Source organism: Symsagittifera roscoffensis, chromosome 7 (genome assembly GCF_963678635.1).
Source record: "Symsagittifera roscoffensis chromosome 7, txSymRosc1.1, whole genome shotgun sequence".
In the NCBI taxonomy this organism is placed as follows: Eukaryota; Metazoa; Xenacoelomorpha; order Acoela; family Convolutidae; genus Symsagittifera; species Symsagittifera roscoffensis.
In genome coordinates, this window is record NC_087068.1 from 46,918,693 (window position 1) to 46,933,685 (window position 14,993).

The following is a 14,993-nucleotide window of genomic DNA, read 5'->3' on the forward strand; positions in this document are numbered from 1 at the left end:
GAGACCTCCGTGATGTCTGTCGAAATGTCTGTTTCGAGCGCATTAAATGTATTGAAGCCCGGATGATCCTATCTGACGAGGTTCCTATGCGACATTTATCGTCCAAGACTCGCGAACGAATATGCCGGACGATTATGACGCCGGTGAAGAAAGCAAAGGGAAATCGATCGCATAAACCTCGTGTCCCTGTCTTCGTTGCCGGGAAAAAACCTATCGCCACCCAAGACTGCGATAGTGCCAACGTCAACACGCACGAACCCATTACGATCGAAGGCGCTTGCACTCTTTCTTCTTGTTTATTGGATTGCCTACATTACCTTATTACCGGGAGAAAAGTACAGTCGTACCGCTTGCAACGGACCTTAGAGGATCAGCAATTGCGTGAACGAGGACGTTTGGATTCGTTCTATTATCCTTTTCACGATCCCAATGCGACGTTACTATCACGTGGGGTCATTGATTCCGACATGCACCTGCTCGCCGAAATGCTCGGGGTACATATATACGAGTACCGGACCGACCTAAATCCCCCGAAATGGAATTACGTCGCGGGGAATAAACATGGTCAAAACGGATCGGAAGCTATTTACCTCCAGTATTGGCAGCAACATGAGGGGCCCCACAAAGGGGAAGGGCATGTCGCAATTATTACCGGAATGCATCCAAAACCTACATAGTTTTATTCAAAATCCCCTTTTACTTGAACTTTTCTTATTATTTCAAATATCTTCATCATTCTCATCTTGGTATTTAATTTCGACCATTTTGGGTCCCTATTATGCACATGCTTCGATTCGTTCGTCTCCGACAAATATTTACTGCAAATATTTGCTGGATTATAGGACATTCGATTTTGGGCTGTGCGCATCATTCCTATTTCATATCTACTACATTCAAGTTACTTTTAAAACGTGAGTAATTTTTGGTATAAACTTTCAATAATTTGTTTTGAATATTTTGTAACCTGTTCTTTTAGCCAAACTTTTCATTTAACTCATAAAAAGTCCCATTTTGTCCTATTTAGAGCCGAATTTCCCGTAAAACACATGGCCACCCAATCTCATTTCGTCTGGGCCCTTCAGTTTGAGGAGGGGGAGAACGCTACCCCCTTCTTTTGGGGCAGGAACCAGCCCACAGAACTCCCCTTGCGTATAAAGCTAATGAAAGTGGCCGCATACCTCGGCACACACCGCCACATCTCTGACATCACTATCGTCTACTTCAAGTATGGAGTAGAGTGCGAGATGACCGTACCAATGAATTCAACGGAGGCGTTGTGGCTCGCAAATCAATTGAGAGATTATGGGGGAAAACTTCCGGCCGAGCAAAATGAACTGGCCAGGGACATTGGCGAAGTCCTGTCCCTGGTTTCGATTTCTCACTTCGGGCCAAATACCGCTTTTTTTAAAACCCCTAATTGATACGTATATATCATCATGCCTGTAACTTATAACTAATAATCCGGATATCAATTCAAGTATCTATCTGCGTTTTCCGGCTATATGAGATCATAGAATTACATATTCTACAGTCTTCTCTCCTATTATCTTATTCTCCCGAATAAGGGAGTTGTACCACCTAGTATGCCTATCTTAGACCTTAGTGTAATCGCAAACCCTTTAGTCAACTTCCCCGAAATAGAAAAGATACAGGCTCCTAGAGTATAGCACTAATGAGTGGGGGGTCAAGCATCGCTTGACTCGGGGAACGACTAATATAAAAAATTTTACTCTTCAAAGTATAGCCCAACCTCCTTCAATCATAAGTTACTATAAATAGCTAGGAGGTGGAGCTACACAACCACGTGAGTAGCACCGAATACACAGGACCTGGATATAATAGTTTAATTAAAAAGTTTTCGCTCACGGCCGGTCGACTGGCTCCTCTCCCTCTCCCTCACACTCACCCTCGCCCGCCTCTCGTCCTCACAGGGTGGTATCTATTATCGCACTGGTCCCCACTCTTGGTCCACGCTTGGAGGTACCTCTCCACTTGCCCCTCATGTAGTTGATCCCTCTCCCCATCAGCGGAGTGCTGGTCGTATCATTCATGTCCGTTACTCTCGAGAGATTCACGTCCTCGAACGAAGGGCCCTCGGGAACTCGCGGGGGTAAGAATATTTGCCCACTCAACACGTCGCCACTCGATGGCCCTTGGGGGTAGCTGTTGGGTCTCGGAAGTCCCCTCTCGAACTGTGGGTCGTATCGGGGTGGGGGGACCCCTCGGGCTCGAGCTGGGGGTACACAACAGTAAGAATCCTCGAATTCTTCGCCCCGTCGGCGTCGCATATTCACTCGTAACAGTCGTACCTTCCTCGAAAAGCATCGCCAATACACACACACTAATATCACAAACACCGTCACTAACAGCCACACCACCACTCCCAACTGTACGGGTCCGTTCCGCAGCATTTGCCAATGAAAGGGGGTATATCTGCGCAAAATTTCATCCGCGAAGGGTTTCGTTATCTCCGATATCGTTTCTTCATCCACCGATCCTTCGGGTAACTTGACCAAGTTCAGCCGGAGTGCTTCGACCATCTCACTCCTTGCCTGCTCCTTTAGGATCTCCGGTATCATAACCCTCGGGAGATTCTTCTCAGCTTCCTCCAATGTAGCGAACAAACTCTGAATCAACGGATGTTGTCTAATCGTGATGGTCAACCCAGTCTCGTATTGGCAGGTTCGGGGATCCGGTACCAACACCAAGGCTCCATCTGGTGTTTCAATTCTTCCGTCGCAACTGGGTCGTAGGAGGCAGCTTCGGCAACCTGCTATAGGTTCGCCCCTGTCCTTCGCTCCTCTACTGTAATTGAACAAGGTATAATCGTCGTCCCGTGACATTACCAAGTAAGTCGAATCGTCGAGATACGTAGCCGTAGGAATCTCCGGTAAGACAATCACTTCCTGCGGGCACAGCTTCAACGCATTCGTGGGCAAGTCAAAGAACAGACTCGCCAGACAAGAGGACTCACTGCTCCGGGACATCGCAAAAGGCCGAAAGCAGAGCTTCAGTCGATTACTACCACTGCAGTGGGCTGAAATCACCTCGCCCGGTATTTCCGCAAAGTTATCCCGCCTCTCAGACAGCAGTAGATGAGTATTCACAAATTTGTACTGAGTCGCCGTTGATCCTCCGTTTGCAGGTTGGGGAAGGGGAGTCGCCCGGTAAACATCGTGCAGGCCCATCGTGTGATGTACGGGGATATTGATCAGAACGTTAATCCCCGTCCCAGTAATTACTGTCGACTGCACTAGCTCGAACCCGTAGTAAGTCATCAACTCCGTCCTAGGAATGGCTTCTTGCGTCTTGTCCAGTTGAATTCCGTCCAAGATACTCGTCAGCACCTCCGGAGGGACGAGAGTTGCAGGGATGTATCCACGCGTCAACGAACTAAGCGCGTCGTCCAGAATATACCCGTAATTATGCACTGCCATTTTGAACGCTATCAGTTCGGCCCTGATGGTGTCGAAAGTCGCTGAATGGTTCGCAATCACAGTCGAGTATTTAAGCGCCTGACTGTAGAGGGAGTTCCATTTATACATTTTGCAGGCGCTTTTCTCCTTACGCTGGTCATCCGTCCCCCCTAGAACATGTCGTAAAAGTCCCCGGAACAGTTCGAAGTTCTCATTCGAGTCATGGGATATCATTTTCAGCTGGGTCTGTGTCTTGTTGAGAGAGTGGCCCAGAAGATGCAGTCTTTCCCCGGTCTCGAGTACGATCGTCCGGACAGCCCCGTCCAAAAACGAGGCCTCATTACCCAGTTCATCCAAGTTCGAGTCTCCGTCGCAAAGGCCAAAGAAAGAGAAGTAGTGACAGAACCCTTCCTTAAGTATCGGAGCTAACACTATGGCCGCCGCAACTCCTCCCAGCGCCGGCTTGATCCACCTCCTTTCTCTCGTAGAGCTCCCTTCGTGTTGGTCGACAAAGGTCGTTGCTCGGTTCCTCATCTCGTAGAGAACGGCCTCTATTTCACTGATTTCATACTCTACGCCTTTGAGGGCCAGGTACGTTAAGTTTACAAACGCTTCCGTCGTAAGGTTGTCCCCACAGATCTTGCCATCCCATTCTTTCCAACGGTCCGCCAACATATATTGGTGTTCCTGGAAGGCTATATCGAGAAGGGTCCGGTTAATCGCAGGAACCACGGGGAATGGTACTGATACCCAAGACGTTTCCATCGCGCTCGCAATGATGATGGGGGTTTCTGCCACGAACACTGCACCTGCCGTATGGTTGATCGTAATCGCAGAGGAGGGCCACACGCCGAGGATCAGGAGGATTGCCAGTCCGACCAGCCATGAATTCACATATACATTACAATTTACAATCTAAACAACACTACCGTAAAGGACAAAACTAGGAAGTGTAAAGTCTTTAGGGTCCTATTCCTCCCCAAATCACGAACTCTATTGCATTTTGATACACCCTTTCATTTCCGTCTCTCATCGATTAGTATTGCTATCCATAATATCAATATTAGTTTTTTTTTCATCTTTTCAAATCCAAATTTTACACTACGAGCTTTGTCCCATCTTCTTTAACAACTATCTAAAGGGGGGGGTTTAAATGAATATAACTAAAAGTGGGATTAGTCAAGATAGGGTTGGAGTTATCTCAGCTCAAATTCGTCAATCCCAAAGCGGACAGGGGGTCTTCGTCTCCGTGCTGCTTGCTCGGGAATCCCCGCATTGTGCTCGGCATTGGTCTCCCTCGTCTCTTCGGGTTCGGGAGGGTCAGCGCCCACCGGGTCACACGCTGGCACAGGTTCCTCTTCTCTCCTAGCTTCCAGTTCCACGGCATCGTATGTCTCCACCGCTTCAGTTTCAGCAGGGGGTTCCCTTTTCTCAGGAACAGGATCGAGCCGGGCTTCATCATCCATTCGACCTCGTGGGGGTAACTGGAGAGTGGGCAACCTCACTGGTCTTGAATCACTAGGCTCTCCGATAGCCATTTCCACTTCGTCGTCCGTAATTCCAGGGTCGTCAAAGAATCCCACAGATCGAGACGGCGTCGGTCGTTTGCTCGGGGTTTCTTCGTCGGCTGGCAAGATCTCCTCGACGTATGGTTTCAGCAAATTAAAGTGCAGATATCGGACCTTCGTAAGGTTGGACATCTTAGCAACTTTGTAATTCACCTCCGAAATTTTCGCTAAAATCACGTAAGGTCCCTCCCAAGGCAAAAAGAACTTCTTCGACTTGATTTTCTCCTTTGCCCAAACCCAGACCTTATCTCCAGTCGCGTAGGGGTCCCCGTGCACTCTCTTCCGATACTGGTCTTTCTGGCGGCGCTGGTTCGTTCCCAGTAACTCCCGGGCGCTGCTGTGGGCGTCCCGAAATTGTTCGTCGAGCCATTCAACAAAACCATCCTGAGTCGGGATCTCGTCATGTGGTTTCGGGTAGAACAATTCAATCGGGTATTGACATTCCTGCCCGTGTACCAAATTGAAGGGCGTCGCACCAGTCGTCCTGTGTATCGTCGTATTATACACAAAATTCAAATAGGGCAGCACTGTATCCCACGTCTTTGGATTGTCCGCACAATACTTCGAGATAATATCCGCGATTACTCGATTGTGCCGTTCCACCTGTCCGTTTCCTTGTGGGTGATAGGGGGAAGTTCTCGACTTATCAATTCCCAGCAACCGGCACATCTCAAGGATCAGGTTGCTCCCGAAGTTCTTCCCTTGATCTGTGTGCAGAACATTCGGGGCTCCAAATTTCAGCACCCAGTTCTCCACTATCTCCCTGGCCACCTCCGCTGAGTCCGTAGATACGAGGGGAACCGCTACCGCGAATTTCGTAAATAAATCCGTCATCACCAATATGTGCTTCGCTCGGGATTTGGCTGCCGTCGTCACGGGTCCTAGAATGTCAGCCGCCACCGTGCTGAATCTAATTCCTACTTTGAAAGGAACGAGTCCCGCAACCCTCTTCTTCCCTCCTGTGCTTCTGGCGGCGCAAGTGAGACACCATTGAATTTTCTTCTCCACATCGGTCCTCATGGTTGGCCACCAAAACCGCTGACGAATTCGGGAGAGGGTTTTCTCGACCGCAAAATGTCCTCCACTAATCTGGGATGAGTGCAGTTGCACAAGAATTTCCTTTCTCCCTGACGCTGGGACCACAGTCTGCAATATCGGGTGCAAATCGTCTTTCGGGAACCACTTTTTATAGAGTATCCCGTCCCTGATACTCAGTTCATTCCATCTCGACCAGTACGCTAAGGCTTCCGGTCCGTACTGTATCGCCTGTTCCTTCGGAATAAGGTTCGTTCCTAGCGAGGGCATGTCGCACTTGTCACCCTCCAGTCCCACCCAGTAGAACACCTGTGAGATGGCGTCGTCTTCCTTCTGCAATCTCGAAATTTCTGAAGGAGTTCGTTCCCAAGTCATGGCCTCTTCATTGGTGTCTGTCCCTTCCTCGTTTAGGGTTGCCACTGTCTCCACCTCCGGAGCTTTAACTCTTCGTAATGCTTCTTCGAGGGATACGAGCTCGGGGCACGGGCCGAAAGCTTCTTCTCGTTCGCCTGGTAGCCAGTCCGGTCCCTGCTCCAGCATTCGGGACAAACCGTCAGCGTTTCCATGTTTATTTCCAGCCCGGTGAACGACTTGAAATTCGAATTCTTGCAGTTGTTGTTGCATCCTGAACGTCATTCCGTCGGGGTCTTTCTGTTTGAACAGCCACTGGAGGCTCGAGTGGTCCGTGCGGAGAACGAACTTCACTCCCCAGATATAAGACTTGAACCACTTCACTGCCTGGACTACCGCCAACGCTTCTCGTTTTGTCGTAGAATAATTCGTCTCGGTCTTCGAGAGAACTCGGCTCGCGAACACAAGAGGTCTCTCGTCGCCGTCAATGACGTTGGACAACACCGCTCCCAAGCTCGTGTTGCTCGCGTCTGTGTCCACAATAAAACTCCCCGTATAGTCTGGAAATTCTAAGACCGGGGCCGTGATGAGCTCCCGTCGTAATCGCTCGAAGGCCGCCTGACACTGGTCGGTCCACACAAAAGGCACTTTCTTCTTAGTCAATGATGACAACGGGCTTGCTATCCCCGCAAAGTCCTTTACAAATCGCCGATAATAATTGCAAAATCCTAAGAAGGATCTCACACCCTTCACTGTAGTCGGTACCGGCCAGTTGGAAACCACCTCCACCTTCTTGGGGTCCACTTGAATTCCCTCACTCCCGATGATGTGGCTCAAGTAGATGACTTCCTTTTGGACCAATCTGCACTTCTTTGGTTTCAGTTTCAAGTTCGCTGCTCTCAATAACTGAAACGTAAACTTCAGGTGCAGGAAGTGGGCGTCCTCCGTCCGGCTGTAAACCAATACGTCGTCCAGGAAGACTAGCGCCCACTTCCATAGGTGTTCCCTGAACAGCTCGTTCATCAACCGCTGAAAGGTCGCAGGAGCATTGGATAGTCCGAACGGCATCATGACATACTCGTAAAACCCCCCATCGGGAGTCACGAAAGCTGTCTTGTGTCGATCCTCTTCCGCTACTGGCACCTGCCAATAGCCACTTGCCAGATCCAAGGAGGAGAAATACTTCTGACCATTAAGTGCATCAAAGGTCTGGTGTATCTTCGGGATCGGGAAGGCGTCTTTGACGGTCACATCGTTCAGCTTCCGGTAATCCACACAAAATCGCCAACTGCCGTCCTTCTTCGTCTGCAGGACGATTGGGGCACTGTAGGGACTTTTAGAGGGTTGAATCACACCCCTCTTCAGCATGCTCTGGACCTCTTCTCGAATGATAGGCAACTTGGCAGGGGAAGTTCGGTGTGGAGGAATCTTGATCGGACTCGTGTCGCCCGTATCAATCGTGTGGGTTACTAGGTTAGTCTGCCCCAGTTCCGCATCTGTCAGGGCGAACACGTCTCTAAACTCTATGACTAACTTCTTCAATCGTGTCCTTTCCGTTTCTGACACCTCCGGGGCTGATAGTTCGAGGATCTTTTCGACATCCTCATCCAAATGTCGTTGGGCTTGATCTTGAAATTCTGTCGGACCACTTTCCATGATGATCTGAACTTCGTGATCATCGTGGGCCGGAGCTCCATCTTCCACTGTATCACCCGGTCCGTAGGGAGGTTCCCATCCCACCTCAGGAGTGGTCGAATCCGTTGCTGAGGGGTTGAGTGGCGAAACTGCAACCGGAGCTTCACTGGTCACGGTGACTGGGCCTGTGAAATGCTTCGTCACCTTCAGAGTCTCATAGTGCAGAGGGACTATGGACCCCTCCTGCGTTCCGGTCCACAGGTTGTCGCATTGGAAGTCCAGTGAACATTCATGCTCTTTCAATGATCGAAGGCCGACGATCATGTCCGCTTTCAACTCGGGCACGACTAGGGCTTCTATCTCGTCATCGATAGAGCCCAGCTTCAGATTCGTCGTTACCCATCCTTCTACTCCCACCTGACGTCCATCAGCCGATTCCAAGGTCCCTTTGTATGACTTTAGGGTAGGGGCGTTCGCAAGACTTCGGTAGACTTCACTCCGAATAAGGTTGATCGTAGCCCCTGTATCCACTAGGACTCTCACTGGCTTGCCTCCCAGCTGTGCCTCTGCAATCAACCCAAAGGGTGCTTCTGGGACTTGGCATACACTCACAAACTCTAATGACATCTCCGTCTGGCACTGGATGCTCGAAGTCTGTTTCGCTTCTTCGGGCTCTGTAGAAGTCGTTACGTGGAATAACGACTGAACTTGTTCTATTCCATTCGGTCCGTCGGTTCGCTTCGTGATCTGAGGGGTACTCTGGGGTTTGGGATTGGATTGGGGGGTGGGGAGGGTAAAAGGGGGAGAATTGATGACTTGTTGCTTCTTAAATTCGGCCGGGACGAAACCTCCCTGGTGCATATTTACAGTCCCGGCCCCTGGTACTTTAAATGATCCGACTTTTTCTGGGGGCATTCCTTCGCAAAATGTCCGGGTTGGCCGCAAGAGAAACAATTTCCCCGGGGTATCTGGCTTTTCATCCCATAACGGCCGCCGCCATTGTTTTGAAAGCTTGGGCGATTTTCTCCGGGATAGGGGTTGAACAACTGTCTGGGTTGCTGTTGGGCCTCCGGTCGGGGTAGGTTCTCTGGGTGGGGAGCGGGGATAATAGAGTTAACGAACCTACCCATCATTGCGGTCATGTTCTGCATCTGGGTCAGGAGGTCGCTCTGTACACTCACCAGTTGGTCGATCCTGGGGTCCGCAGTGGGTGCTGACCGTCCCTGTTTCCCCCCTGCCTGGGTGTCACGGCCATTAGACCCATTTCCACCACGGCTGCTATTGGCTCCTTGCTCTGGAACAGTCTCCGCCACCCTCGCCAAGTGAAGTTTCCTCCGATTCCTGGCTCTGGATGACTTGTTCACGAGTTCCAACGCCTGAGCTCGGGCTATTGCCTGTGCCAAGGTTCCCAAGTCCTCTCGCAACAATAGATCTTGCAAATCCACATCGAACAATCCGTCAATAAATTGCTCGCGGTTCATATCGTCTCTTGCCGGAGCGGCAATGTTTGCGTTCGCTACATCGCCCAAGGACCGAACTCGTCGTGAAAATTCCCTAAGCCCTTCTTTTTCACCTTGCATCAAGTTCTTGAACTCAGCTCGTGCTCCCGCCTGAGTTTGGAAAGGCATCATTCGATGGTCGAGTTCTCCCAGCATTCGACCCAGGGTTGGCTCGTCGAAACCCTCAACCTCTTCTCGGAAATGCGCCGGCATACTGGTGAATTCATCCAGTGCCCAGCCCGTCAGGCAAGTGGGTAGGACCATCCTCGCTTGTTCGTCGTCCCATCGATTCGCGTCCGCAACCCACGCGAAATGTTTCCTCCAGTCCGCCCAGTTCTGATAACTAGTGGAAGGAAACCGATCCGGTCTTATAGTTCCGAATCCAAACACACCCTGTTGCCGGTCGAGGGCGTTCGCTGCTGCCACTGCAGCCTCCGCCATGAGCTGTCTTTCTTCGTCATTCATGGCTGTCGTTTGTCACTCGTTCGTTCGTTATCGTCAGAATCGCACACAAATCTTCTTGGCAACTACAATCCAGATTAGCGCCCACCCAGGAGCGCCACTGTAAACGTGTGGAATTCACAATATCTCTAGGCCGACCTTTCACTCTACTTCGTGTCGCCGCTATATGTTTCCCTTTTACACTGGGTCGGTGGGGCAACCAAGTACCAGTGCTGTTCACAATCCCAAAAGGGTTAATTTGGTGGATAGCCGGTCTGTATCGTATTATGTTGCTCGCCCCCTTTTTTGGTGCTCTTCCGGCTGTACCTCTCTCGTCAATCGATAATCGCTCGCAACAACACTTTCGATAATAAGAATGAATTAAGAGATAAATATAATCCAACTACAGAATGGCCTATAATTGGCCCAGATAAAGATTATTCGTTCAATTAAGGAGAAGGGTTTGCGATTATTATTAATTAACTAACTGCCTCTAACAGTTATCAACACTTCACTAGTATCAACTTCCAGAGGTGCCTCTCTGAGTTTCACTTTCTTCTTGAAAGTACTTAGAAAAATTACCCTACCCGATAAATTAACAACTTTCGCGAAGTTGTTCCTTTAAGGTTTTTCGTAACTTTTTCTAACCAACTTGATTAGTCTCTCCTAATTTTTGTTCTGTTTTTGTCGCAAAGGTCGACCGGAACGTTCGTACCTTAAGTCTATTTACCCTTAGTTTTAGTTAGAGATGCCATCCCCTTATAAGTCTTAGCATTTACCTTTATGCCTCCTACGCAACGTTCCAGTTCATAAACTCGGCATGATCACATTAATTTAAATGCCAGGTTCCAAATGCCAATCAAAGCTATGCAAAACAAATAGCAAATGCAACTTCAACTCAATCCAAGCTATATTTACATATCAACATTACCAAGGACTTTATTTAACTTTCCCGTAACTTTTCCCGTCTCCCACACTTAGGGTAAATTCACAAAGGACTTAATTTCCTAATTATCATAATCCAAAATTTCCCATGCATAACCTATTCAAATTTCAACCTAATCGACCTTCAGGTTAAGTCATTCCCCCAACTAGTGTCCAATTGAGCCAAAAAAAACATCTCCCAGAAGCCAATGGAATATCCAGTACATTTCTAATATTTATGTTAATTAATTCCCTATTCCCTCTGTCATATTGCCAAATTAATATGCGACTACTTTTCTGTGCCATTGACGCATTTCTATTAATAGTTCATTCGCCAAGTCAAAATTTAACCCAATGTTTATTTAACTAACTCGTATTAAATCCAACAATATACCACTATACATTAAGCCAAGATATTCCATCGAATTCCAGGAAATGCCTAACTAATTTCCTATGCACGCAAATTGTCACCCAATATCAATAACATATCTCTATTAACTCCCCTGATTACGAGACATATGATTTGGGCTACTTTCCGGTGCTAATTTTAGGGGTTTCGGGGCTAAAATTCCAAAAGGTCAAGTAAAGGTCAACCCGGGGTCACCCGGGGTCAAGTCTCCCATAATCGGTTCGAGGTCACATGGGGTCGTACCTACCAAGTTTCATCCATATCCGACAAATACTTCTCAAGTTATCCCACTTTTAAGGTTCATTATCACTTTTCCCGGGAAAGGTCAATTAGCACCAGAAAGGTCAACCGGGAGCTGAGACCTATAGGGGTCCTTTTTACAGGGGTGGGTTATACTACACATATAAGCCATGAAATCGATATGCCCTCGCGCATTATTTTTCGCAAATAGCCCATTAGCACCTAAAAGGGGTGATATTCCCAAGTGCTAATAGCCCGTGCCATTGTCACCCAGTAGGGTCATCATCCTAATATACGATAGACCATGTCACTATCTACCATCCCTCCAAGTTTCAGCTCCCTAGGGTCATTGGGGGTCGAGAAGTAGCCTCCGGGAGTCGTGTGGGGGTTTGTTTGTTTAGGGCATAAATCGGGCCGGGGTGACCTTGGAGATCTGGAATTCCAAACTTAAGCTTCCCTCATCCAGGGCTACCACATATTTAAAAATGAGCTCAATCGGATCATTAGTTAAGGGTTTCCGGTGGGGCCATTTGCACTTCCGGGAACCGTTATCACTCGGCCCCCAGGGGGTCAAGCGGGTCCGGCGCTTTGCATGCCCGGGTCAAATCATCTCTAGTATCACTCCATTAAATTTCATAAAGTTCGCCCTTATAGTTCCCGAGTTGGGGGGGGGGGGGGGGGGGGGGTTGGCGGGAGCTATTGCATTCACTATTTTCACTAAAGAGGGGGATTAATCCCACGAACTTAATTAAACACGAGTTTAATTTAATCTTAACTTAACTATTTTATTATTTACCAATCAATCATTCGGTAGCGTTCTAAACGGTTTCTTCATCTTATTACATATTATTCGATTCATCATCTTTATCATGGATTTTGAATTATATACCCAAATATCCCAATATCTCCGCGCTACCCCGAAAGAACGACGGAAAATACCCCCCGGCCTTGCCCGAAACAAAAGAACCGCCTTCTGCCTTAGAGCGAAGAAGTATTCCCTCGTGGATGGATACCTACGCCGAGATGGGAAAATCGTTCTCCACAAGCTTAACGTCACCCCCGTGTTACGTAATTTACATAGGTCAACCTTAAGTCATCGGGGGAACTCTAACGATCTACACCAAGAAGCGCGATCGAAGTATTTCATAGAGGGAGACCTCCGTGATGTCTGTCGAAATGTCTGTTTCGAGTGCATTAAATGTATTGAAGCCCGGATGATCCTATCTGACGAGGTTCCTATGCGACATTTATCGTCCAAGACTCGCGAACGAATATGCCGGACGATTATGACGCCGGTGAAGAAAGCAAAGGGAAATCGATCGCATAAACCTCGTGTCCCTGTCTTCGTTGCCGGGAAAAAACCTATCGCCACCCAAGACTGCGATAGTGCCAACGTCAACACGCACGAACCCATTACGATCGAAGGCGCTTGCACTCTTTCTTCTTGTTTATTGGATTGCCTACATTACCTTATTACCGGGAGAAAAGTACAGTCGTACCGCTTGCAACGGACCTTAGAGGATCAGCAATTGCGTGAACGAGGACGTTTGGATTCGTTCTATTATCCTTTTCACGATCCCAATGCGACGTTACTATCACGTGGGGTCATTGATTCCGACATGCACCTGCTCGCCGAAATGCTCGGGGTACATATATACGAGTACCGGACCGACCTAAGTCCCCCGAAATGGAATTACGTCGCGGGGAATAAACATGGTCAAAACGGATCGGAAGCTATTTACCTCCAGTATTGGCAGCAACATGAGGGGCCCCACAAAGGGGAAGGGCATGTCGCAATTATTACCGGAATGCATCCAAAACCTACATAGTTTTATTCAAAATCCCCTTTTACTTGAACTTTTCTTATTATTTCAAATATCTTCATCATTCTCATCTTGGTATTTAATTTCGACCATTTTGGGTCCCTATTATGCACATGCTTCGATTCGTTCGTCTCCGACAAATATTTACTGCAAATATTTGCTGGATTATAGGACATTCGATTTTGGGCTGTGCGCATCATTCCTATTTCATATCTACTACATTCAAGTTACTTTTAAAACGTGAGTAATTTTTGGTATAAACTTTCAATAATTTGTTTTGAATATTTTGTAACCTGTTCTTTTAGCCAAACTTTTCATTTAACTCATAAAAAGTCCCATTTTGTCCTATTTAGAGCCGAATTTCCCGTAAAACACATGGCCACCCAATCTCATTTCGTCTGGGCCCTTCAGTTTGAGGAGGGGGAGAACGCTACCCCCTTATTTTGGGGCAGGAACCAGCCCACAGAACTCCCCTTGCGTATAAAGCTAATGAAAGTGGCCGCATACCTCGGCACACACCGCCACATCTCTGACATCACTATCGTCTACTTCAAGTATGGAGTAGAGTGCGAGATGACCGTACCAATGAATTCAACGGAGGCGTTGTGGCTCGCAAATCAATTGAGAGATTATGGGGGAAAACTTCCGGCCGAGCAAAATGAACTGGCCAGGGACATTGGCGAAGTCCTGTCCCTGGTTTCGATTTCTCACTTCGGGCCAAATACCGCTTTTTTTAAAACCCCTAATTGATACGTATATATCATCATGCCTGTAACTTATAACTAATAATCCGGATATCAATTCAAGTATCTATCTGCGTTTTCCGGCTATATGAGATCATAGAATTACATATTCTACAAAAGAGCTTGACGTATGGAATCAAACTAAGTCAAACACGATGAATCCAACCTTCGGACCCCATTCAGCAGAAACAGCTTCCTCCTCGAACTCCGCAACCACAAAAACGGGTAGACAAGACTCTGAGAACTGAGAACACAGGCCAACAACAATTTTGAAGATTAATAACAACAATTTTAAAGATTAACAAATTCAATTAACTGTCTCTAATGCAATAAAAATCATCCAATCTTGCCTCGCTATCTTGTTAGTGAGCACAAGTATTACGAAAAAGCCATCTGTAGCAAATTACATTAAATGAAGAACTAAAAATTGAGACACACAAAAACTTTCGTCTGCCTGAAACCTGTTTGGACGATTCGGCCAAAAAAAGAAGAGATTAACGACAATTGAGAGCATCTGAAGATGTAAGATCACGAACCCCAATAGATAACCGTGTGTCGCGTAAGACATATACCTGCTAGAAAGCATCCGGAAAAAAGCTGGTTTCTGTGGTTGCAATTTTAACCATCATTTCAACCAGCTCTGTATCATCAAGTGTCCTAACGCCAAAATTAAAAAAATATATTCACATTTTTGAAAAAAAAGGATAATTTTGATGAATTCCTCAATCAGTAAGATTATGAGTCTGAAAGAAGGTAAGATAAAGCTGCTGAATTGCCGCCTCAGAACAACCTTACTGAAATAAACTCATTGAATACTGACAAGAATTAGGGAACAGAAGTTTTGTACGATATTGTTGAGTTTGGTGACGGTAAATATGTACAAAGTATCTATAACCTTGCTTGATATTT

General features: G+C 47.5%; 1 protein-coding gene across 1 annotated transcript in view; it reads right to left on the minus strand.

Moving 5' to 3' along the window:
- The window catches only part of LOC134851795 (ribonuclease Z, mitochondrial-like), a 99,035-nt gene that overhangs the window by 41,381 nt on the left and 42,661 nt on the right, over positions 1-14,993 (minus strand). The window lies entirely within an intron of this gene.